Here is a 27,412-nt window from a genome sequence, read left to right as displayed (position 1 = left end):
AAAACCGAGTTGAGAAAAAATTTCTTCTCCCAGAGGGTTGTGAATCTGTGGAATTCTCTGCCCAAGGAAGCAGTTGAGGCTAGCTCATTGAATGTTTTCAAGTCAAAGATAGATAGTTTTTTAACCAATAAGGGAATTAAGGGTTACGGGGAGAGGGCGGGTAAGTGGAGCTGAGTCCACGACCAGATCAGCCATGATCTTATTGAATGGCCGGGCAGGCTCGAGGGTCTAGATGGCCTACTCCTGTTCCTAATTCTTATGTTCTTATGTTCTTATGTTCCTTGGTTTTCCTTTTATGCGGGGAAATGTAGGGGAGGGGGAGACCACCTCTCCTTTGGCCTCTTGGGCCGGACCGACCTCTGTGGCCCCTCTGTCTCTCCTGCCAAGGTGTCCCCCGAGCTTCGGGTGGTGCTTACTGGGCTGGTACAGTCCCTCACCCCCTCCAGGGATGGCTCACTGCCCTCGGGAGCAACGAAAATTCGCCCGGCAGGCTCCTCACTGCCAGGGACTCCCGTGTCCTCTGGGGGCTTTGGGTTGTACAAGGGTTCCACCCGAAACCACTCGCAGCTGATACTGTCACAGCGTTTCCTCAGTTCTTCTAGGGACCACTCACTACTGGGACCCGCCACCACCCTCTCTCCTGCAGGCTCTGGGCTGTCTGCGCCAAAAGCTAGACTATCCCCGACAGGCTCTTCACTGTCGGCGGCCCTTTCATCCGGTACAACCCCTTCCCTGTCAGGAGATTCTCATTCTTCCAGGGGCCGCTCACTGCTGGGACCCGCCGCCACTATCTCGCTTGCAGGCTCTGGGCTGTCCACACCGAAGGCTAGGCTAGCCCCGACAGGCTCCTCACTGTCGGCGGCCCCTGTCTCCGGTACAACCCCTTCCCCGTCAGGAGACCTTGGCTGCGGGGTCACGTCCAGTGACTGGCTGCCTGCCCTGCGCGGCCCTTTTCCCCTAGTACCTCTCGGGAAAGTAAAACAGGCTGCTAGGGATGTTGGCACCCTTGGCTGCGGAGTCTGAGCGGATCTCCTAACGGGTGGAGGTGAGTCCTCTTCCCATATGTAAGGTGGGAATCCCCCTTCCTGTGGGTCCCAAATCTGTGGGTAGTTTGTACCTGTGAAGCAACACTGCTCCTTGTGGTGGGATCGGTGGGACTGCAGTGGTGGGCTGGGGGCCTGGGCTTCCCGTCGGGATTATCCCTCCTGGCTGCCCTTTCCCATGAGGTTTTGCCTTGTTGGGGTTAAACAGTTTACATTGGTTAATGTGAAAGCATTTAACCCGGCGGGGCAGCTTGACCGCGTATACCATGGGGCTTGCCTTGCCGACAATGCTGTAAGGCCCCATGTATAGTGGCTCAAAGACTCCCACACTGGCAAAGTTGCAGACCATGACCTGGTTCCCCACCTGCCACTCGTGGTGTTTGCTCGGTTCCTCCAGGGTCCTCACTGAGGTTGAGAGGGGTTACCCAAACTGTGAAGCCTTGGGGAAGACTGTTCCAGGTATACTGCTGTCCTTTGAATGTAAAGGCCAATTTGTACTGGTCCTCCCACCGCAGCGGGATGGACCAGAACCCATTCAAGATGTCCAGCACCGTAAAGACGGCTGCGGACGCGGGGATGGCTGCGTCGAGGTCGGCTACGGCTGCCACTGTGGGAGCACAGGCAGGGATATTTTTATTGAGGACTCGGTAGTCCACCGTGGCCCTCCAAGAATTGTCCGTTTTCCTAACTGGCCAAAGTGGAGAGTTCACATGTGTGGCTATTGGTCTCAACACTCCCTGTCTGACTAGCGATCCCAATGCGACCTCTCGGTCTGCCTCAGCCTCCCTGGGAAAATTATACTGCTTCTGGGGCTTAAACATGGGGTCCCCATCTACTCTGACCTCGACCCCATTTACCTGTCCACAGTCGTGCTTATGCCTGGCAAATGCCGCCAGGTTGGCCTGCACAAAAGCCTGATAGATCATCGGGGTGCCGTCTACCAGGGCGCCGAGATCATATCCCTCCTTCAGCTTTACAGTGTAGAGGAAACCCTTTCCCTGCTTCCCCTGGATGACTGCTGTACCTTCCCCCTCCCTAGTGTCAGCTGTGCCCCACAGACAGTGGTTCCTCAGGTCGACCAGAATTTTCTGGCCGCTGAGGAAATCTGCCCCTAGGATGCCTTTATCCATTCCCTCCCACAGCAGAAGGACACACTTCCACATGGTGTGGAGGGTGCCTATGTGTATCTGCAGTGTTTTGGAGAAGAAGCCCTCGCGTTCTTCTCCAGTGAAGCTGGTTAGGCAGTAGGGGATCCCACTGGATAGGGGTGAAGTGGACAGGTCGTCTACATGAACCAGGATGCATGAGGCCCCTGTGTCCAGCAGATACTCCCCCCGGACCCCCTCAACCCCCATGGTCTGCTCCATGCATCATAGGTGACCGGGCAGAGGTACACGGGTTCCTTGGGGTCTAGTCTTTGAGAGTGTTGGTCTGGGCCTGAGGGACTTCGCCCCCGGTCATGGCTGCAACCTTCCCAGTCTGGGTAAAGAGTGCCTGCAGAGCCGTGAGGTGACCCTTGAGTGGAGCGGCAGGGCTGGGCACAGCTGGCTTGGGAGGGCTTGCGACCACGGGGACTGGGGCTGAGGTTGGGGCCTGTGGACCTCTCTTTTCCTGCCTCGGAGCCCGGCATTCCCTCCTCATGTGCCCTGTCTCCCCGCACCCGTAGCAAACCACCTCTCTGCCTGCCTGCCAATTCCCTTCGTGCCTCCACTCTCTCTTATCAGAGCTGGGGCGGATCTCACACACCTTCCCCTTGGTGGGTTTCTCCCCCCCGATTCTGCCATTGCGAAAAGAGAGGGTCAGCTGCTTCAGCACCGTCTCGTCTGTGGCTTGGGGGTCTCTGAAATCGAACCACAGGTTGGCCTGGGCACGCAACTCAGGTAGGTTGTTTGCCACCAGTGCACACAGGCAGCGACCACATCGGTGTGCATCCAGCTGGGTTCGATCCAAATTCCCCCCACTGGCTTCCTCATACACTGGCCACAGTTGATCAGCAAATGCCTGGGGGGTCTCCCCGGGTCTCTGGACAGTGGCCTGTACCCGATCGAACGGACAGCCGTCGTTCAACCCCATGGCCTCCAGGATATCCTCCTGGAGAGCGGCCACTGTTCGCTGATCTGTCTTGCTCTCAGCAGAGAGAGCTTGACACAGGGCTGGATCCAGTGAAAACAGGAGCAGTTTGCTCCGTTCGGCCTCATCGCAGTCATTTATGTCTCCTACCTGCTCTACTTCCATAAAGTGGACAGAGGGATCTCCTTTTCGGGTAAGTTTATTCACATGGGCCACCATCTGCCGCAGCTGGGTCGCACTGTGGCGAAGCACGTATTGGTTCTGTAGGGGACCATCAGCCTGACCCACTGCGGGTGGTCCGAATCTACTCTGCCTGATTGGGCACATTGGGGCTGGTCCCGGAGGTTAGATTCCAGCATTTCACCCTGCCTCTCCTCCGGGATCCCCAATGGGGCTGTGGGAGAGGGCCTGTAGGATTCTTCCTCCCTATCCTCCTCCCCCCAGCCTGTTTCACTACGCTCCCCCTTCCGCACCTCGGCTGGGCTGATAAGGCACACCACGCCTTTACTGGGTGCCCAGCCCAGGGCTTTTACCTCAGCTAGGGCCAGAGCTTTGGTGTCGGGCCGGGTGGGGATTCGAGTCTCGGGCTCCGGCTAGAACAAGGGCTGCTTTGGCTTCAGCCAGAGCCAGGGTGAGCCGATCAATTTGTTCCTGAAAAGAACGATGACTTGCCTCTGCCCTGCTGTGGCACACCTGAAGTGCAGCCAGTAGCTGGAGACTCTTACCCTCTCCCAACCTTCCCTGGTTCTGAGCCTGGGCAAGTTCCTCCTGCAGTCCCCTGACATAACCTTTTCCCTCAGTTCCCTGGGACTGAAGGTACTCCCTGTGGTTGCGATAGCTTTCTCCATCTCTCTCTCATTCCTGCCTCTCCCACTTTAAATCCTGATCCAGCTTTTCCCTTTCTTTGCTGGTCTTTACTAGCTCCTCTCTCTGATCAGCTAGCTCTGTCTGCAGGACGTCTACCTGCCTGTCCAAGACCTGTATTTGCTTCTGAAAGCACATCAGCCACACTGCCTTTTCCACTGATCTTTTATGATCTTTACTCTGGGTCCACCCGGCTGCTGCGTCCTCAGGCCGTTCAGCCCCCAGCAGCGCCTGCACCAATTCCTTGAGCAGTTTATCCTTGCTGTTACATACCTAGCAATCTTACCCTCCATTTTATACTCCTCTCCACCAAGACTGACTGTCTCTTCACCCTCACTCAACGCACCTCCCTTCATGGTCGCCATTGTAAGGGGAGCTTGGGGTGTGGGTTCGAATTCACACTCCCCTGGGGTTCTGTACGTGCGATTTATGAGGATGGGTGAGTAATGAGGCACCAGACATAGTGGGTAAGAGTAGAAAATGGCTAATGTTGTTTATTTAGAATAGTAAACACCAAGATAGAGGGCATAGGAAGAGGCCGTAAATAGCAGTAATGGCACAATCTCACTCAACAACACGAAAAACTCTCGTAACAGGGAAAGGGAGGATAAGACGTTAAAACATTCCACTCACACACAATCCCACCTCCCACTTCCACCCTTCTTACCAATTCCTATCCTAAATTGAGTCTGTGAGGGGGTTTGGGGTATACTCACAATCCTATCAACTCCGGGGTTCTGGGGCACTTATTTCAGCTCGGGGTCCCTCTAGGGTGGGTTTTACGTTGTTGGTCGGTTCGGTTTTCCTCCCCGATGTTGCGTTGGTTTCTTCTATTTGCCTCTCGGTTGGCTCCTCGGCAAAAGCTGACTCCCACTGCTCCAAAAGCTGACTCCAACTTCTTCCCCACCATGTGTTTTTGCAGCTTTCCTTATAATCAGTTCATCTTCGCGCCAAAACTGCATTTGCCTCCCGGTATCTGTCTCTCTGTGACTGCTACTGCTCCTCGACGCCTCCTCCTACTGCCCCAGCTGTTTCCCCCCCCCCACTGCTGGTTCTGTAGGTCCTATCTTTGTATCCAATTTAGCTCTGGCCTTTTCGCGCGCAAACTCAGTTAGTGGTCCATTGTGTAAGTTTGGGTGGGTAGATCGCTTTGAATATTTAATCAGAAGATGTCACAGGTACAAGTAGGTGTGAGGACAGGGGTATTGTTTCAGTGCACATTGGTGCCTCAAAGTCTGCTGGTCCATTGTAACAGTCCTGGGAGTCAATCGGTTTGGGCCTCCCCTTTGATGAGCCATTAGGTCGATTAGGGGTGAGTCATATTTTCAAACTGGGCCGGGTCGTCTCCATTGGTTGAGGCTTTCCCCGCTTCAGGCCCGACTCGACCCCTGATTGGCCTGCCAGAATGCACTTTTCCCCCATTGGCCAGTGCCTCTGTCTCGCTTGTGAGCCAGACTCCACAATGTCTGTATCCGCCCACACATTTTACAGCCTGCCTGGTCTGAGGATTTTACTTGCCCAAAAATGTCAATTTAAAATGTATAGGACGATCCCATGGTAGTTTTCTTGTCCTTAGGATGTTCCAATAAAATGGGGCCGTGGATTCTCGAACCTTACATGCTCGCACCCCAAAAGCCAGCGGACAAGTCCTTCGAAGAGCTCAGCCAGCTGATCAGTGAGCATCTCAAGCCGGCAAGTAGCGTAGACATGGCCCGGCACCGGTTCTACTCTCACCGGCGTCGGAAGGGTCAAAACATCTCGGACTTCATGGCGGAACTGCGGCATCGGGCCAGTCTCTGTAAGTTCTCCGATGCCTGCAGTGGGGAGATGTTAAGGGACTTTTTCATCGAGGGCATTAATCATGCCGGCATTTTCAGGAAGCTCATAAAGACTAAGGATTTGCTTTAGAAGGGGCAGCGTTGATAGCTCAGACCTTCATGGCAGGGGAAGAGGAGACCAAGATGGATGTGGTGTATTTAGATTTCCAAAAGCCACACAAAAGGTTACTGCAGAAGATAGAGGTACGTGGAGTCAGAGGAAATGTATTAGCATGGATAGAGAATTGGCTGGCTAACAGAAAGCAGATAGTCGGGATAAATGGGTCCTTTTCGGGTTGGAAATCAGTGGTTAGTGGTGTGCCACAGGGATCGGTGCTGGGACCACAACTGTTTACAATATACATAGATGACCTAGAAGAGGGGACAGAGTGTAGTGCAACAAAATTTGCAGATGACACTAAGATTAGTGGGAAAGCGGGTTGTGTAGAGGACTCAGAGGCTGCAAGGAGATTTGGATAGGTTAAGCGAATGGGCTAAGGTTTGGCAGATAGAATACAATGTCGGAAAGTGTGAGGTCATCCACCTTGGGGAAAAAAAACAGTAAAAGGGAATATTATTTGAATGTGGAGAAATTACAACATGCTGCGGTGCAGAGGGACCTGGGGGTCCTTGTGCATGAATCCCAAAAGGTTAGTTTGCAGGTGCAGCAGGTAATCAGGAAGGCGAATGGAATGTTGGCCTTCATTGCGAGAGGGATGGAGTACAAAAGCAGGGAGGTCTTGCTGCAACTGTATAAGGTATTGGTAAGGCCGCACCTGGAGTACTGCGTGCAGTTTTGGTCACCTTACTTAAGGAAGGATATACTGGCTTTGGAAGGGGTACAGAGACGATTCACTAGGCTGATTCCAGAAATGAGGGGGCTACCTTATGATGATAGATTGAGTAGACTAGGTCTTTACTCGTTGGAGTTCAGAAGGATGAGGGGTGATCTTATAGAAATATTTAAAATCATGAAAGGGATAGACAAGATAGAGGCAGAGAGGTTGTTTCCATTGGTGGGGGATACTAGAACTAGGGGGCACAGCCTCAAAATACGGAGGAGCCAATTTAAAACCGAGTTGAGAAAGAATTTCTTCTCCCAGAGGGTTGTGAATCTGTGGAATTCTCTGCCCAAGGAAGCAGTTGAGGCTAGGTCATTGAATGTTTCCAAGTCAAAGATAGATAGATTTTTAACCAATAAGGGAATTAAGGGTTACGGGGAGCGGGCGGGTTAGTGGAGCTGAGTCCACGACCAGATCAGCCATGATCTTATTGAATGGTGGAGCAGGCTCGAGGGGCTAGATGGCCTACTCCTGTTCCTAATTCTTATGTTCTTATGTTTATGTTCAAGCTAATTTACGCACACAGCCATGGTTCAATGTTGCGATGAACCAGGGAGTTAATGTTGTAAAAAGGACACAGAACCCCACAGGCAGGCAGTGGCAATTCGACACTGTCCAGGCAGGCAGGCAAGTGCAATTCGATACCGTCCAGGCAGGCAGGCAAGTGCAATTCGATACCGTCCAGGCAGCCAGGGTGGGCCTGCAACAGGGACAATGGAAAAGGGATCGGCAATTCACGCCATCGCGAGGAACAATACATCCTGTGATGGGACAATTAACACCCTCCATCAGAGTGATTAGAAACAGCCAAACGGGCCATCAGAGAGGAATGCCTGGGAATAGCCCTTTTGTTAACAGCAATCTCAGCTCATGTTGGAGATGTGGGGGCAGACACACTGCAAAAATTTGCAGGTTCCAACTTTACACCGGTAGGATTTGTAATGTCAAGGGACATCTGGCCAGGATGTGCAAAAAGGCAGTAGCGAGACTAGCCTGCAAGACAGACGAACCAGACGAGGGGTCTGAAATGCAGGATGAGACCTGGGGAACTACCATGGAGGCTGAAGTTCAGAGAGTTCATGTGGCTGACGTCCACAGCTCATACACCAAAACGCCACCCATGATGATGAAAGTCTTACTGAATGGCATCCCGGTGCACATGGAGCTGGATACCGGAGCTAGCCAGTCCCTCATGAGCGCCCAACAATTTGAAAGACTATGTCCACACAGAGCTAGCAGGCCCAAATTGGAATGCATTGAGACGCAGCTACGTACATACACAAACGAGATCATCCCAGTGCTGGGCAGTGCAAACTTGGTGGTAACACATAATGGATCACAGAACCGGCTGCCACTCTGGATTGTTCCGGGAAATGGCCCCGCGCTCTTGGCTAGCTGAAATGAATTGGAAATGGGGGGATGTGCGCGCCATTTCATCCGTGGAGCGAAGTTCATGCTCGCAGGTATTGCAAAAATTCGAGTCACTCTTTCAACCTGGTGTCGGAATGTTCAAGGGCACCAAAGTAGTGATACACATCACTCCGGACGCCAAACCAGTGCACCACAAAGCCAGAGCGGTGCCGTACGTGATGCGTGAGAAAATTGAAAGTGAATTGGACAGGCTGCTCAGAGAGGGCATAATTTCGCCCGTTGAATTCAGTGACTGGGCAAGTCCCATTGTTCCCGTCCTCAAAGCAGATGGCTCGGTTAGGATTTGTGGTGACTACAAAGCCACCATCAACCGAGTGTCGCTGCAAGACCAATAACCGCTCCCGAGAGCGGAGGATCTTTTTGCCACGCTGACTACATGACTCAGGAACTGGCTGAAGAATCCAAGTTTCTGACCACCATCACGACTTACAAAGGATTATTTGTTTACAAAAGATGCCCGTTTGGCATTCATTCGGCAGCGGCTATCTTTCAGCGAAAAATGGAAAGCTTGCTCAAGTCCATCCCTGGAGCGATCGTGTTCCAAGACGGCCCCCTTATAATGGGTCGAGATACTGAGGAACACCTCCGCAACCTGGAGGAGGTGCTACGCCGATTGGAACAGGTAGGCCTATGGCTGAAAAAGGCCAAGTGCGTGTTTTGGCCCCAGAGGTCGAGTTCCTGGGCAGGAAGGTTGCCGCAGACAGGATCCGGCCCACTCAATCAAAAACTGAGGCGATTCGCTGGGCACCCAGGCCCGGCAACACGTCGGAGTTGCGATCATTCCTGGGACTCTTGAACTATTTTGGGAACTTCCTGCCGAATTTAAGCACATTGTTGGAGCCGTTACACATGCTCCTCCATAAAGGTTGTGAATGGTCTTGGGGGGATTGTCAAGAACGGGCTTTCAATAAGGCGAGGAATCTGCTGTGTTCCAACAAACTGTTGACTTTGTATGACCCCTGTAAAAAACTGGTTTTAACATGCGATGCATCATCCTACGGGTTGGGTGTGTTTTGCAGCAGGGTAACGATGACGGCTGACTCCAACCGGTGGCTTATGCCTCCAGGTCGTTTTCCCAGGCAGAGCGTGGAAACGGCATGGTCGAGAAGGAGGCACTCACTTGTGTGTACGGTGTGAAAAAGATGCACCAGTACCTTTTCGGTAGACGGTTCGAGCTAGAGATGGACCACAAGCCGTTAACATCCCTGTTGTCCGACAGCAAGGCTGTCAATGCTATTGCATCAGCTCACATACAGCGATGGGCCCTCACGCTGGCTGCATATGACTACACCATACGGCACCGGCCAGGCACCAAAGATTGCGCTAACGCGCTCAGCAGGCTCCTACTGGCCACCACCGAGGGGGCGTAGGAGCAGGGCGCTGAAATGGTCATAGCCGTTGAGGCTTTTGACACTGCGGGCTCCCCATCACAGCCCACCAGATCAAACTCTGGACCAACAGGGACCCCCTCCTATCCATGATAAAGAAATGTGTCCTGACTGGGGACTGGGCGCCCGCACACAGGGCGTGCCCCGAGGAAGTCAGGCCATTTCAGAGACGGATGGATGAACTCTCCATCCAAGCCGACTGCCTGTTATGGGGCAGCCAGGTAGTCATGCCCCAGAAAGGAGGGGAACTCCACAGCGAGCACCCTGGCATCATCTGAGGGCTGTCTTTGTTGCTCGTGCGCTGGCAGTAGTGTGGGTGCTATCTCATCACGCTCTTCTTCCGGTTCCTCCGTGTCTGCACTGAACCTTGTCTTTACTTGGTCCGAGTGTTTGCGGCATATCTACCCATTGTTTAGTCTGACCACCATGATCCTGTTTCCTTCTTTGCCAATTACGGTGCCCTCAAGCCATTTGGGTCCCAAAGCATGGTTAAGAACAAATACCGCGTCATCTATTTCTATACACCTCCCCCTTGAGCCTCGATCATGGAGCTCGGTTTGGGACTGGCACTTGCCCTCAACAATGTCTGCCAGGGCTGGGTGAATGAGGGACAGCCGCGTCTTGAGCGTGCGTTTCATGAGGAGTTCCGCTGGTGGGACTCCCGTGAGTGAGTGGGGTTGGGACCTGTAGGACAGCAGGAGGCACGATAGGCGGTACTGAAGGGAGGGTCCTTTGATGCATAGCATACCCTGCTTTATGACTTGGACCGCTCATTCCGCCTGGCCATTGGAGACCGGCTTGAAAAGCGCTGTCCGGACGTGCTTGATCCCATTGCCCGACATAAACTCCTGGAATTCATGGTTGGTAAAACACGGGCCATTATCACTGACCAGGATGTCCGGCAAGCCATGGGTCGTGAAAACTGTACGCAGACTCTCCACAGTGATGGATGTCGTGCACGAGTTCAATATGATGCACTCGATCCACTTCGAGTATGCATCGACAATGATCAGGAACATGTTTCCCATGAACAGGCCCGCATAGTCCACGTGAATAAGTGACCATGGCCTGGTGGGCCAGGGCCACGGGCTGAGTGGGGCCTCCCTGGGGGCATTGCCCAGCTGGGCACACGTCGTGCACCTGTGAACCCAGTGTTCCAGGTCTGAGTCAATCCCCGGCCACCACACAGTCAGCCCGGACAGGCCGGAATCACCTCAATGACAGAGACGAGTGCTGAGGCTCAGCCACCAGAGTCACAACTGCGGCGCTCCACGAGAGAGCACCGACCACCCGATAGACTTAACCTCTGAAATTAAAAGAACTAGGGGGGGAGGTGATATCATGTATTTCACCATTTTGCAATGACTATGAGTATGTAACTGTAACTCATGCATACTGTACTTGTAGCCTTGTAATGCACACCCTGACCACAGGGAGTGAGCTCCTCACCTGGGCTTCCAGGTATAAAAGGGGAGGTCCCACCCAGGATCAAGACTCTTCAGTCCTGGAAATAAAGTGAAGGTCACAGAGTGACCGTGCCTGATATATCCTTGCCTCGTGTGAGTTTGTAACAAGGTGCAGAGACATTACACCACCGAGTGGGAAGATCACATCAGTGGACAAGCCTGATTTTGAGGGGTTTGATGACTCTAAGGCTCCTGGCCCCAGTGGTTTACAGCAATGCCCAGTGGGAAGGAAAGTTCAGAGGTCAGATCCCCAAAGGGTGAGTCAGCCCGGGAGTCCCGCTGGGAGATAGGCAGGCGTGGATCTGGATTTGGTGGCTCTATCCAGGGAGACCACCCAAATGCACAGCGACCTCATGGGTGCATTGGAGAGTGTCCCGCAGAGCATCGACACACTTGCTGTGAGTGTGACAGAGGCCGCCTCAAGCATTGCCCATGCCCCTCAGGATTCCAACGAGCGCATTCTTGCCCGCTCACAGAGGGAGATGGGCTCAACGAGTGATAGTGGAGTTCCAGAGGGGAAGGCACGTGCCATAGTTGACGTGGCAACAGCAATCACATCTCCGGCCCAAGCCACGCAAGAACCTTGTGATGTGATGCTGTCAGTGATTGCTGGCATCAACTCACAGACTGCTGTGTTTCAGGCTCAGTGTGCTCTAAGTCAGTCTCAGTGTGATGTCATGGAATCACTGACTGCTGCAACCCTCTCTATGTTCCCCACAGTCCGACGAGGAAGTGACGGTGCCGAAGCAGGCCAGCAATGTGTGCTCACACATCGTACGCCGGATGCTGGCACTCTGCCCCGGGTGAGTGGCAGTGGGCCCCTGGAAATGGAAGGTGCTGTCCTTCCTTAAGATGACAGCATTCCAACTCCCACCACTGCCCCTCCACCTTTGCACCTGCCGTGATCTACACCCGAGTCATCACAGACTGCTGCCGCGGATGCAGAGGCAGTGGAGTCTGCAGCGGGCCTTCCAGGCCCAGTGTTGGTCCAGAGTGTCCAGGCTGTCTTGACTGTCTGCCCCACATGCACAGCAGCCCTCAAGCAGCCTTGCTGTAGGCACTGAGGCCACATTGAGGAGGAGCACTAGGTGTGGGAGGGGGATAAAGGTGAGGGGTGGAAAATGTCAGTCAAAGTCTGAGTGACGACTTTGCCCACCATGGACAGATGTAATCCCAATGTAAATAATGGCTGTAAATATGTAGTTCATTGTGCTTGTTGTGTTTTGTTTTGTTACTTGCTGTGGGGGAGGGGTGGTTCTGTTGGTTGAGGTGATGACTTTGGTGTCGTTAGTAAAATGTTAGTTTGACCATTTTGCATTAGCATCTTGTGTATCATTGTAGCGTTCTGCTTCTGTAGTGGGGTAGCAGAGTGGGATCATTCGCCAGGGGACTAAGCCGCATCCTTTGTCCCCGAGCAACCAGCCGCACCCTTCCCGTGAAACAATTGTGACACAGTGCTCTCACACAGGATGAAAGCATCACGGATAGCGGGAAGTCATTGTGAGAATGCACTGCGTGTGGTTGTACACAAGCTGCACATTTAGGGAGCGGTATCCATTTCGGTTTCTGAATATGTCTGCATTGTAGAACGGTGCTCACAAGTACACGTGTGTGCAGTCAATGGATTCTTGAACCCTCAGGAAGCCCGCAATCCTGCCAAAGCCACATGCCCGCTCATTCTGGTTTTCCCTGCTCATTGGGAACTGTAAAGTCCTTACTCTACAGCATGAAACCACACGAGGCACATTCCAGGGACAAGGTCACTCAGTGACTTTAACTCTTTATTACAGCACTCTAGAAGTGATGACCCTGCGTGGGACCTCCCTTTATATACCTGAGTGATCAGGTAAGGAGTGTCTCCCACAAGTTCACCCCCTGTAGTCAAGGTGTGCATCTCTGTTGAGTGTATACAGTAAAACAGTAGTGTTACATTGTAGTTACAAACATGACATCACCTTCCCCCCCCAAAGTCTTATTGGGATCATGGTTTAGTCTTTCAGATGGTCTGTGCTCCCTCGTGGAGCGCCGCAGTTGGGGCTCTGGTTGTTGGACACTGACATGAATATCTGTCACCTGTGGTGATTCCGGCCTGTCCGAACTGACCTCAGGAACCGTGCATTCCTCTGATTGCTCTTGTTGCTCGTTCACTGACGGTAGTGTGAGCTCCATCTCATGGTCTTCTTCAGGTTCCTCTGTGCCATTGCTGAACCTTTTTTTTACTTGGTCCAGATGCTTACGGCATATCTGGCCATTGTTGAGTTTTACCACAATGACCCTATTCCCTTCTTTGTCAATTACGGTACCCTCGAGCCATTTGGGCCCCATGGCGTGATTGAGGTCAAATACAGGATCATTTATTTCTATACATCTCCCCCTCAAATTACGGTCATGGTACTCGTTTTGTGCCTTAAGCTTGCCCACAACTATGTCGGTCAGGACTGGGTGGATGAGGGACAACTGAGTTTTGAGTGTCCGTTTCATGAGTAGCTCTGCGGGCGGGACCCCGTGAGCGAGTGCGGGCGGGACCTATAGGCCAGCAGGAGGAGCGATAGGCAGCATTGTAGGGAAGGTCCTTGAATCCTGATCATCCCTTGCTTAACGATTTGGACTGCATGTTCCGCCTGGCCATTGGAGGCCGGCTTGAACGGCGCAGTCCTGACGTGGTTGATGCCATTGCCCGCCATAAACTCCTGGAATTCATAGCTCGTGAAACACGGGCCATTATCACTAACGAGGATGTCCGGCAAGCCATGCATTGTAAAGATCGCACGTAGGCTTTCCACGGTGGTGGATGACGTGCATGAATTCAGAATGATGCACTCGATCCATTTCGAGTACGCATCTACAACGATAAGGGACATCTTTCTCATGAACGGCCCGCGTAGTCAATGTGAATGCGTGACCATGCCTTGGTGGGTCAGGACCACGGGCTGAGTGGGGCCTCCCTGGGGGCATTGCCCAGCTGGGCACATGTCGTGCACCTGAGAACACAGTGTTCCAGGTCTGAGTTAATTCCGGGCCACTAAAGGTGTGACCGGGCAATGGCCTTCATCATCACAATGCCTGGGTGCTCGCTGTGGAGTTCCCTGATGAACGCCTCCCTGCCCTTCTGGGGCATGACTACCCGGCTGCCCCATAGTAGGCAGTCAGCTTGGATGGAGAGCTCATCCATCCATCTGTGGAATGGTCTGACCTCCTCAGTGGTCAGGACACATTTCTTAATGATCCCTGTTTGTCCAGATTTTGATCTGCGGGGCTGTGATAGGGGAGCCTGCACTGTCGAAGGCATCAACAGCCATGACCATCTCTGCGCTTTGCTCAGCTGGCCCCTCAGTGGTGGCCAGTGGGAGGCTGCTGAGCGTGTTAGCGCAATTTTCAGTGCCGGGCCGCTGCCGAATGGAGTAGTCATAGGCTGCTAATGTGAGAGCCCATCGCTGTATGCGAGCTGATGCGTTGGCATTGGCAGACTTGCTGTCTGACAACAGGGATGTGCGTGGCTTATGGTCCGTCTCTAATTCAAACTTCCTACCGAAGAGGTACTGATGCATTTTATTTACACCATAGACACATGCAAGCGCTTCCTTCTCAACCATCCCATAGCCCCGTTCTGCTTGAGAGAGCGATCTGGAGGTATAAACCACAGATTGTAGCTGACCCTCAGCATTACCCTGCTGCAACGTGCACCCAACCCCATAGGACGATGCATCACATGCCAGAGCTAAATTTTTGCAAGGGTCGTACAGGGTCAACAGCTTGTTTGAACACATTAGGTTTTGCGCCCGATCAAAAGCCCGTTCCTAACAGTCCCCCTAAAACCAATCGCAACCCTTATGCAGGAGCACGTGTAGCAGCTCCAACAACTTGCTCAAGTTCGGCAGAAAGTTCCAGAAATAGTTCAACAATCCCAGGAATGAATGCAGCTCCGATGTGTTGCAGGGCCTGGGTGCTCGTCGAATCGCTTCTGTTTTGGATTCGGTGGGCCGAATCCCATCTGCAGCACCCTCCTGCCCAGATCTCAACCTTGGGAGCTAAGAACACACATTTAGACTTCTTGAGTCGCAGGCCTACCCGGTCCAGTCGGCGCAGCACCTCCTCCAGGTTGTGGAGATGTTCCTCGGTGTCTCGGCCCGTGATGAGGATGTCGTCCGGGAATACGATCGTTCCAGGGATGGATTTAAGCAGGCTTTCCATGTTATGTTGAAAAATCGCGGCCGCTGATCGAATGCCAAACGGGCACCTGTTATACGCAAACAGTCCCTTGTGCGTGGTGGTGGTGGTCAGCAGTTTAGATTCATCGGCCAGTTCCTGGGTCATATAGGCTGAAGTGAGGTCCAACTTGGTGAACAGCTTGCTGCCTGCCAGCATGGCGAAGAGGTCCTCCGCTCTTGGGAGCGGGTATTGGTATTATAAGGACACCCGATTGATGGTGGCCTTGTAGTCGCCACAGATCCTGACAGAGCCATCCGCTTTAAGAACAGGGACGATGGGGCTCACCCAGTCCCTGAATTCAACAGGCGAGATGATGCCCTCTCGCAATAGCCGGTCCAATTTGCTCTCGATTTTCTCCCGCAACACATACGGCACCGCTCTGACTTTGTGGTGCACTGGCCTGGCGTCCGGGGTGATGTGTATCACTACTTTAGTGCCTTTGACGCCCAGTTGGAAAAGTGACTCGAATTGTTGTAGGACTTCTGAGCACGAACTTCACTCCACTGAGGACATTGCGTGAACATCCCCCCATTTCCAGTTCATCGCGGCTAACCAGCTCCTCCCCAACAGTGCGGGACCATTGCCCGGGACAATCCAGAGCGGCAACTGGTTGACTAAGCCATCATGTGTGACAGGCAACATTGCACTGCCTAGCACCGGAATGATTTCTTTGGTGTAAGTCCTTAATTGTGTCTCGATTCGTGCTAATTTGGGTCTACTGGCTTTGAATGGCCATAGCTTCTTGAATTGTTGAACGCCCATGAGTGACTGGCTGGCCCCTGTGTCCAGCTCTATGCCTACTGAGATATCGTTCAACAAAATCCTTATTATCATTGGTGGTGTTTTGGTGTATGAACTGTGAATAGTTGCCGCATGGACCCGCTGAACCTCGGTGTCCATCGATTTGCCCCAAAAGTCATCTTGCCTCACAGAACCCTCTTCTGGTCCATCTGCCTCATATATCAGTCTGGTTGCAGGCATTCTGCATATATGAGCTAAATGGCCACTGAGGTTCAGGTTCTGCAGACAAATTGTTGAAATCTGCAAGATCTGGCTGAGTGTTTTCCCCCACACCTCCAGCATGAGTTAAAGTTTCAATCGTTGGGGACAAAAGGGCTGTGGCCAGTAATTCCGCGCTGACTGTCCCTCTGACTGCTCTTAAGAACCCTATTAGTAGGTGCCAATGGCCCCATCCCGGGCCGCATTATCCAATGTGATGGCATGAATGTCCGTTCAGCCTGCTATTGTCTCTGTTGAGGTCTTACTCTGGGGTCTATTACTGCCTGATGAAGGTCGGACTGCCCCTGCCTGCGGGGCTTTGAGTAGCATTGAGGACATTGACTCCCTGATCCATTGCCGCATTGGAGGCAGAATTGCGTGCGTAAATAATTTTCGTCTCTTCCTCCCCCGCCATGAAAGTCTTAGCCAACAACGCTGCCGCTTCCAAGGTCAAGTCCTTGGTCTCAATTAACTTGCAAAAAATTCCCGCATGACCGATACCCTCGATAAAGAAGTCCCTTAGCATCTCCCCCCTGCAGGCGTCTGTGAATTTACAGAGGCTGGCCAAGCGCCTGAGGTCCGCTACAAAGTCCGGTATGCTCTGTCCTTCACGACGTCGGTGGGTGTAGAATCTGTGTCGAGCCATGTGTATGCTGCTCGCCGGCTTGAGGTTCTCCCCAATCAACTTGCTAAGCTCTTCAAAGGTTTTGTCTGACGGCTTTTTGGGGTGCCAGTAAGTCCTTCATGAGCGCATAAGTCTTTGGCCCGCAGCTGGTCAAAAGATGAGCCCGACGCTTGTCGGCCGCTGCATCCCCAGCCAGTCTTTCGTGACAAAGCTCTGCTGAAGCCTCTCAACAAAATCGTCCCAGTCTTCCCCAACACAGTACCGTTCATCTGTGCTACCGGTGGCCATTCTCGTGGGTCGTGAATTCCCGTTTCTCATCGCCAATGTAAAGTTCTTACTCTACAGCATGAAACCACATGAGGTACATTCCGAGGACAAGGCCACTCAGTGACCTTAACTCTTTATTGCAGCACTCCAGAAGTGATGACCCTACGTGGTACCTCCCTTTATATACCTGAGTGATCAGGTAAGGAGTGTCTCCCACAAGTTCACCCCCTGTGGTCAAGGTGTGCATCTGTGTTGAGTGTATACAGTAAAACAGTGGTGTTACATTGTAGTTACAAACATGACAGGAATGCTATGAAGTCCATTCTGTGGGCGTAGAGAGCCTTTGTGACATGGCAAATGCAGCGAAGTGCAGCTTATTTAGAGAGGCTGCATATGTCCCCTGGAAGGTCAGCGCCACAGTCACCTTCACTGCAACGGGCAGCACTGTCCTGGCACCAATGTGAGACTTCAGATCTGCCTGTAGGAGATGGCATATCTCTGTCAGCACTTCCTTTCAGAATCGCAGCCTTCTCACACACTACTCCTCAGAGAACTGGAGGTATGAGTGTTGCTGCCTGTAAACCCGTGGAGGAGTAAGGCCTCCTGTCCAGACATCTACGGCCTCTACTCATCCATGGTCCGACATGGCCAACAGCCTTTCTCTCTTGACGCTGCCTAACAAGAGCATACTATAGAAGATGCTGGCGAACTAGTAATGCCCCCATTAAATTATTTCACTGAAGTTGTAAGAACCCTATAATGGCAGATAAAGCTGCCGCTTTTGTGACAGAGGTTCACACAGTGTGCTGTGCGGAAACATTACATTCAATGTGACCTCCGATTTAGGATCCTCCTTCCACACTTTAAATACGCTGCAGATAAACTTCATTGCGAGAGGGATGGAGTACAAAAGCAGGGAGGTCCTGCTGCAACTATATAGGGTATTGGTAAGGCCGCACCTGGAGTACTGCGTGCAGTTTTGGTCACCTTACTTAAGGAAGGATATACTAGCTTTGGAGGGGGTACAGAGACGATTCACTAGGCTGATTCCGGAGATGAGGGGGTTACCTTATGATGATAGATTGAGTAGACTGGGTCTTTACTCGTTGGAGTTCAGAAGGATGAGGGGTGATCTTATAGAAACATTTAAAATCATGAAAGGGATAGACAAGATAGAGGCAGAGAGGTTGTTTCCACTGGTCGGGGAGGCTAGAACTAGGGGGCACAGCCTCAAAATACGGAGGAGCCAATTTAAAACCGAGTTGAGAAGGAATTTCTTCTCCCAGAGGGTTGTGAATCTGTGGAATTCTCTGCCCAAGGAAGCAGTTGAGGCTAGCTCATTGAATGTATTCAAGTCACAGATAGATAGATTTTTAACCAATAAGAGAATTAAGGGTTACGGGGAGAGGGCGGGTAAGTGGAGCTGAGTCCACGGCCAGATCAGCCATGATCTTATTGAATGGCGGAGCAGGATCGAGGGGCTAGATGGCCTACTCATGTTCCTAATTCTTATGTTCTTATGTTCTTATAGCGCCTACTCGACCGTGGGGCCGCCTGGTCTTTCAAGCGTGACTTGGGGCGGATGTGAATTGTGCTGTAACCACCTAATTTAGCGACCACGGCGCTAGCTGGGATGTTGCACGATGACTGATGTAATGATCTGAATGAAACTACAGAGCCAGGCAGTAGCCGCCAAACCGACACCGAATTTCCAGGCGGGGCACTGGAAGTTGGCCACCTGGGCGGTTTAAGTATTTCGACAACCTTTATCGCCCCTCCGAGGCGCAGAGGCGTGATCCAACCGAAAATCCAGCCCTTTATGTCTCACCCACATGCTCAGTTCCACTTTCTTAAAGGAAGAGGCTCATTCAAATCTGGGTGATTGAAACCAGGCCACAATGGAAAAGGCTGGATAAAGCCACACCTTCTCAACTTGATGAAGATCAGTTTGGAGTTCATTATCGAACATCATCTGCTAAAACATGGAGGCTACAAATACCTAAATGAGGCTTCTGAAGACATCAGAATTGAAAGCTTGTGTACATAGCAAAATGTTATTGTTGGTCAAATAAAAACAAACCATTTTTACTCCAGGAAAACCGTGGGCTGGATAGAATTGTTCAAAATCCAATTTATAACACTGATTGTTAACATAAACCTATTTTTGAAATTGGATTACACAGACATTGGAATATGCTGGTGATAAAGTGTATAAAAGAAGTCAAAACAGCCTCAAAAGAAATTCAAGATGAAATCCCTTAACCAAAAAGAATTATATTGCATTACGTGTGGTAATAGGTTTTTTGACTCAATGATCTTGCCATTTCCAAAGTGTTTCACTGCACCTCCACAGATCAGCACAATGGCAGGCAGTGAATGAATTATTGAATGAAGGCAGTTTTGCTGCCTGTAACATGACTTTGAGCTCAATTTAATGGGATTTTAGGAAATGTCATATAGAGTTTTACATCAACATCTCAGACTCATTGAATCCTTCTGGAACAGCAACTTAGTAACTATGCATTTATTAATGCTACTGTACAAGAAAATAAATGCCACTGTGGTACTCAATGCGATTGCTCTATTGGGTCACATATCTTCATTACCTGTATTGCAGAAAAAATGTATCACATCTTCTCTTTAAAATTTGCATTTTAATTCAAATACATTCTAAATCTGCTAATAGTCTTGAGTGTGAAATGCTCAAATAGATTGAGCTTGAGTGTTGTCAATTAATTTTGAAATGCACAGACATGGTTCCCATGGCTACGATCAGAGGCCTCACGTTCAATTAGTCACCAGGATAAAGAACTGATTATAGAAAGTGATGTTACGCTAAGAGAGGGTTCTGATAGTAGATTTTTAGGCTGGTAAGCCAGATATTTCCTCATTACAATATAGAAAACATAGAAATTTACAGCGCAGAAGGAGGTCATTTCAGCCCATCGTGTCCGTGCCGGCCGACAAAGAGCCGCATGGCCCTCAGTCAGCAGCCCTGAAGGTTACATATAAACCTGTGAACAATGGCGGAAAGGTAAAGAGCACCCGACCCAACCAGTCCGCCCCACACAACTGCGACACCCCTTACAGTAAAACATACTACACTCCACCCCAACCGGAGCCATGTGATCTCCTGGGAGAGGCAAACATCAGATGGAAACCTCGGCCATTTGGGGAAAAAAATCTGGGAAAATTCCTCTCCGACCTATCCAGGTGGTCGAAACTAGTCCAAAAGATCACCCTGGCCATTTTCGATTCCCTGCAGTACTTACCATCGTATCTGCACCGGCCAACAAGAGGTTACCCAGTCTAATTCCAATTACCAGCTCTAGTCCGTAATCCTGCAGGTTACGGCACTTTAAGTGCCCATACAAGCAGATTTTAAATGTGGTGAGGTTTTCTGCATCCACCACCCTTTCAGGCAGTGAGTTCCAGTCCTCCATAACCCTCTGTGTGAAGAAGCCCCCCATCAAATCCCCTCTAAAACCATCCACCAACCACCTTAAAACTATGCCCCCTCTTAATTGACACCGGATGTGTTCATTTGCAACACCTAAAACTCTGATTGGTCCCCTTCATCACAATACCTAATTTCTGATTGGCCCCCTTGGAGGATAAGACACACCCAGCAGTTTCTCCGGACTGTGTAATTAGAACCGCCCTGCCGACATAATCAGTGACTTTGCAAAGTGTAATTCGAGCCATTCTGACAGCCGAATCCAGACGGACAGAGCTCACTTGGAACAGGCAGCGACTCACTCTCACAGGTTGAGATCTTCTCTCACCCCACAAACAAGTTCCGACCCCCATCCCCCACTGCCCAATTGCCTCACCGTCCCCTCTCAGCCTACGTTTCTGACATTCTCCCCTGCCCAAGTGCCTAACCTTCCTCACCCTACCCGGCCCAAGTTCCTGACCTCCTCCTCCTCCTCACCTGAGTTCCTGTCCTTCTCCCCTGCCCGAGTTCCTGACCGTTTCCCCCTGCCCAAGTTCCTGACCCTCTCTCATGGCCTGGGTTCCTGACCTTCACACCCTGCCCAAGTTCACGCCCCCCTCCACGGATTCGTGACACTTCTCCCCCCACCAAGTTCCTGATCTTACCACACCTCCCCACCCCATGCCCCTCCCCATGCCCAAGATGGGGCATTGTGGGTGGGTCACGGATTGTTAACAGATTTATTGGGTATGAAGTGAATTGCGACAGAGTCGTGACTTCCGGATTTTATCCAGTCCAATGATATCACTTGCCACACACGCGCCAAACTTTCTGAGAAATCAACCAGGTGTAGTGGGAGGAAAGGGAGAGTGTGGTGTGGGTGTAAAGGGGTTGGTGTTGGAAGAACATCTGGATCATGTTCTCACTCTCAACCCCACCCCCCCCTCCCCGCCTTTAGACCTGGATCATGTTCTTCCGCCATCCCCACTTTGCTCTCCATGCTCTTTACCCCGTCCCACCCACCCCCCAATGAGTTCCTGACCTCCTCTCCCTGAGTTCCCTCTCTCTCTCTCCCCTCCGATCCCCTAACCCTGTCCCCTCTCTGCCTCCCTTCTCTCTACCTCCTCCTGGTCTCTCCCTGCCCCTCTTTCCCCCAATCTCTCTATCTCTCCCACTCTCTCTCTCTGCCTCCTCTCTCCCCACTCTCTCTCTTCCCGCTCTCTCTCTCTGCTGCCGCTCTCTCTGTCCCCTCTCTCTTTGCCTTCTCTTGCTCTCTCTCTCTCCCTCACTCTCTCTCTCACTCTCCCTCACTCTCAGTCTTCCCACACTCTCTTTCCCATCCCAGTCTTTCTCCCCCACTCTCACTCTTTCTCTGTTGCCCAGTCTCTCTCTCTCTCTCTCCCCCACTGTCTCTCTTTTTCCCCCACTCTCTCTCTCTGTGCCCCAGTCTCTCTCTCTCTCTCTCTCCCCCACTCTTTCTCTTTGCCCCCCACTCTCTCTCTGTGTGCCCCAGTCTCTCTCTCTCTCTCCCCCACTCTCACTCTTTGCCCCCCACTCTCTCTCTCTGTGCCCCAGTCTCTCTCTCTCTCTCTCCCCCACTCTCTCTCTTTGCCCCCGCTCTCTCTCTGTGTGCCCCAGTCTCTCTCTCTCTCTCCCCCACTGTCTCTCTTTTTCCCCCACTCTCTCTCTCTGTGCCCCAGTCTCTCTCTCTCTCTTCCCCACTCTCTTTCTCTGCCCCAGTCTCTCTTGCTCTTTCCCCCACTCTCTCTCTCCCTCTCCCATCTCCGATTTCCTCTCTCTCTCTCAGAAGGCCGTGAAAATGTCCGTGAAACCACAGCGATATTCTAGGCAAAAGTCCTGGAGGCTCCTTTAGTACAGTCATTGATTTTTGAACGATAACCCAGAAGCCCCAGTAGCAAGCTCAGACTCGAGCTCCAAGCTCGGCAACGTGGGTCAGCCTCACTTCCGGCTTCCCCATACACCGCACTGCACACACGCGTCCGGATCGAGCATGCATGAGCAAAAAGGGGCGGAGTCTTTAGCGCGCATGCGCAGAAGAATACAAAAATGTTTGTGCAACACAAAAGTGTTCGTGTACGTAATCACTTCGATATACACCAGAGGCAGAATGAGGTTAAGATCAGCAGAGGTGTGTAATGGCAGAGAGATCGCCTCTGTAATTATTTGTAACATAAACTTAATTTGGACAGTGTCCAGAGAGGGAGTTTCTTAATGCCGTCATTACTCTTGAGACTGAAGAGCCGCTCTCTGAGATCTCTATGTTTCTTCATTTCTTGCCTCTTGCGCGCATCCTTTGCCTATCCATTGGCAGCCGTGCCTTTAGCCGTCTAGGCCCTAATCTCTGGAATTCCCTCCCTAAACCTCTCTGCCTCGTTACATCCCACCCCTCCTTTTAGACACTGCTTAAAACCTACCCCTTTGATCAAGCTTCCTGTCCTAATTTTTCTTGATGTCACTTGATGTCAAATTTTGTCTGATAACGCTCCTGCGAAGCACCTTGGAACGTTTTACTATGGTAATGTTGTTGTTGTACACATGATTGAAAGCACAGAAATCAATTACATTTATTAAATATAATGGGTTATAATGGAAATTTGACAGTAACTACAGTGCAGAATGGATTTAAGTGCCTGATATCTGATCCAATACTTCCGTGCTGAGTGCTGCATTTGTAATCAGTATTTTCCTATAAATGGGTCCAAGGTTTGAACAGGCGATACGATGGAATCACAATTATAAATACATACATAGGAATACATATATTGGGTATACAGCACAACCTGTCCATGCTGGCGTTTATGCTTCACTTGAGCCTCCTCCCTTCTATACTCATCTAAATCTATCAGCATAACCCACTATTCCCTTTTCCCTCATATGCATTAGCCTCTCCTTAAATGCATCGATACTATTTGCTTCAACCATTCCCTGTGGTAGCCAGTTCCACGTTCTCACCACTCTCTGGGTAAATAAGTTTCTTCTGAATTCCCTATTGGATTTCTTGGTGACTATCTTATATTGATGGCCTCTAGTTATGCTCTTTCCCACAAGAGGAAACATTCTCCCTGTATCCACTCTATCAAAAGCTTTCATAATTTTAAAGACCTCTAATCGGTCATGCCTCAGCTTTCTTTTTTCTGGAGAAAAGAGACCCAGCTGTTCATCCTTTCCTGATATGTATCCCCTCACATTTGAAATGAAAATGAGAACGAAACATTTTTGTTGTGTAACTATTTTGCAATCTCAGATTCATGTTCGAAAGAAAGTCTGAGTGTGACGGAAGTTGAAAAGGTTATGACAAAGGATCGCTGATAAATCAGTAGCTGTCACGTTAGACAGGCTTGTGTGGAGCATACGCACTGGCCTAGCCTGTTGGGCTGAATGGCCTGTTTCTGTGCTGTAAATACTGTGCAATATTATGTAACTTAACATATTTGTTTTCTCATGTGTCAACGATCATCGGTGACTCTAAGGTTTTGGAACAGATGGCGTTTTACACAATGGTATCATGATAGTCTGTTGGCATCTGGGAGACCCCTCCCTCCCAAATTGTTCCACTGGACCTTAGCATTGTGTCTGTTTAACAGTAGCTAATGAATGGATGTGAAGGAAGGTCCCCCAGTCTGTTTCGATTACGATCAGACGCTCTTTGCTGCTTTCTGGAAATGCCCCATGCAATAAAAATCCATCCTTCTTAATTGCTGCCAATTGGCCAAGAACATCTTCCAAATCAAGTTAAGCATTAAATATGAAGCAGTCAGATGTAAAGCACTTTCCCCTTTTCAGTGTTAATTACAAAATCCATCCAGTTAAATTTCAATGACGTCCATTCAGAGCTACTTTCTGTAAGGAAATTCAACATAAGCTGCCAATGATCGGCTGTGAAGCATGCAGACAAAGCCCGTGAAGGCAAAGTTCAAATAGCAGCCCGAGCAATTGTTCAGCTGATCATCTCTCCTTTTAGTGATTATTGTACCTCTCGCCACTCCTGTCCAGACGTTTCTGCATAATATTACTTGGGTGAGGCTGGGGCGCAGCCAGTGCATTTAGGATGATGCTAGTAATGGGACTCAATGTTCGGAGGAAAGGAACGTATTACTGTGGTTAAAATTTGGTGTCTCGAAAGCTATGCTGCCTCCCTGGTGTCAGGGTGAAGCAGCTCAAGGTGTGTGCAAACAGGTTATTTTGAGAGAGGTGTGAGAGCTGCCTGTGGTTTTAGTTTATATGGGAAAGAACAGCATTGATGAGGCTGAGGGAGGGTTCTTGCACAAGGAATAGGAGGATCAAGGTGTCGGAACTAAGCTAAAAGGCAAAACATCAAAACTACTATTCTCGAGAATATTAACGGTGTCACGTACATAACCAGACAGGCAGACGATGACTAAGCAACGGAATTCATGATTGGAAGTGTGGTGTATGAGAGAAAGTTACGTGTTTGTGAGGCATTGGGATCAGTTTTCGAACAGGAGGTGGCTTTTCAGAAGGGGTGAAGATGATCTGGGCCAAACTGGTGCTAATGTCCTGGCAGCAAAAATCGATAGAGCTGTGGGTTGAGTCTAAACCAGTAAGCTTGGAGAAGGTTGGGGTTAGCTGGAGAAACGTTCCCAGGAAATGGAGGGGGAACAAAGAATAAATAGGTTGAGAAAAAATACAAAAAGTAGGAGAAAACGATTCCAAAGAGTAACAATGGGACAGGGTTATTTATACATATGGGACATTTATGCATAAATGTGCAAAGATTTAGGAATAAAGCCAGACCATCAGAAGTGCTAATTATTATGGGGATGTCTGATGACATGGCTTTGATAAGAGCACCAGTTCCAACTGTCACAGGAGAGAGAGTGGAGAGCATCAGTTCCGACTGTCACAGGACGGGAGAGTGGAGAGCACCAATTCAAACTGTCACAGGACAAAGTGGAGAGCACCAGTTCCAACTGTCACAGGAGCATCCAGTCGTGCCCCAGTAACTGCCCCCAAAGGAAGTGGAGTGTGGGAAATTGTACTCCGCTTCCATTGAGGGGTGGTAAGACCAATTCTGCAGCGGGAGCAGGACTTCCACATTGGGGGCTAAAATTCCCTGCCCCAGAAGGTTACCGCCCCCAAGATGGGAGCCTGTGCGGGGAGGCAAAGGGAAGATGAGGGGAGACGAGGGCGGGGGATGGAGGGGAGAGTGGTGGAGGTGGGGGGTGTAGAAACCCAAGGCGGGGGACAGGAGGGGCCACATTGCAGCGGAGGTCTGGGGGGGTGGGGGTGAAGTGTGTTGGAGGGGCGGGCCTGGGGACTCTGTGCCTCGGTGTGGGGAGTGTTCGGAGTGGGGTGGATGGATTGACTGTGCAGATGGCGATTGGTGGATGTGGTGTGGTTGGCGTCGCGGGGGCGTGGCGCCAGGGTGGCCGGGGCTGGGGGCTCGACATCCGGGGGTGTTCGGCATTTGGGAAGGATTCTGACGGGACGGGGCGGGTTGGGTGCTGTGGAAGTGTTCCCGGTGTTGGGTGCGTCCAGAGCCGGGGGGTGGGCATGCTCTTGGGATGGGGGGTGGGCTGTTTGGGGCTGGGATTGGGAGAGACTTCTTCACTCGGGGAGTTGTTGGCCTGTGGGGTTCCCTGCCGCGGAGAATTGTTGATGCCAGTTCATTGGATGTGTTCGGGAGGGAGTTGGATGTGCTCCTTGTGGCTGGGGGGTCGGGGGTGTGGAGTGGGCATGGGGGGGAGGTGCTGGGGTGGGTGTTCAGCCATGACCTTGTTGAATGGCGGTGCAGGCTCGATGTGCCGAATGGCCTACTCCTGCACCTATTTTTTATGTTTCTATGTTTCTATGATAAAACCTTGGTTTTAGCTAGGGCATGATTGGGAACTAGATATGACATTTTCAGAAAGAGATTGTGAAAGTGTAACGGGGACAAGGGATGCTGTTACTTACCAAGGAAATGATTACAGCAATAGAAATCAAGGCTAATATCAAACATGGCTCCTATTTTAACTCAAGGTGGATTCCCCACTCAGGGTTGCTTTCAAATTACAGTCGGGTCTCAAAGATGTTATCGGGCAGCAACATGCATATGTAAAGAAGGACCCTGTTGACTCCGGGCACGTGTCCTTGCTGCTTGCTCAGGAGAGCAGGTTAAAATTGCAGATGTAGTGATTATGGCACTTTCGGACAGGTAAGAGCCAGGTTTCTGCTGAGCGAGCAGGGTTAAAATTGCTCCCTGTTCAGGCTAAATTAGTCAAGATTGAATTAAGTTAGTTTAGATTGAATTGAGAATGAATAAGTGGTTTGCTACTGTTATGTATGTAAACATTGTAACTGTGTAAGACTTGCCACCAGAAGGCGCAACTGTTGGATGCCCAAGGGTCACCTTCACACCTCATGCAAGGGAGTATAAAAGGTTGCCTGCCATGCTGCTTAGACACTCTGGAGTTGTATTAAAGAGACTAAGGTCACATCAGTTTTAGCTCACAGTACTCAGTCTTGTGGGGTTCTTCCATACTTAACAGTTATAACATTGGATGTTCATTGTAGACTATCAAATAGTGAGAATGAAAAGAGCAGAGTTGCAGTAGATGGAAATTTATCCAATTTGCAACACACAGCTAGTAAAGAGTTCAAAGAGGTTTATATAAGTATTAATCTAATAATGGAAGAATTTATGTAGTCTGGGATAATGCTAATAATGGTGACCAATGTGGACAGGGGTTCATAAAGTGCATTCCGAATGCTTTCTATGTTAATATGTCATTTGTCCAAAAGTGAAAGGTGCAGTTCTGGACCTGGTAATAAAACAGGACAAATACGTGACCTGAAGGTAGGAGAACATTTAGGTGCAAGTGATTATGTTAGAATTAGAATTATGATCAGAAGTGATAAAGATAAAATAGGAGTCAAAAACAATAGTGTTGGGCTGGAAAAGAACACATTTTGGAGGAACACAAGGGCACCT

This window comes from Pristiophorus japonicus, chromosome 14 (assembly GCF_044704955.1).
Source record: "Pristiophorus japonicus isolate sPriJap1 chromosome 14, sPriJap1.hap1, whole genome shotgun sequence".
NCBI classification, from domain to species: Eukaryota; Metazoa; Chordata; class Chondrichthyes; family Pristiophoridae; genus Pristiophorus; species Pristiophorus japonicus.
This window is presented reverse-complemented; position numbering follows the sequence as displayed.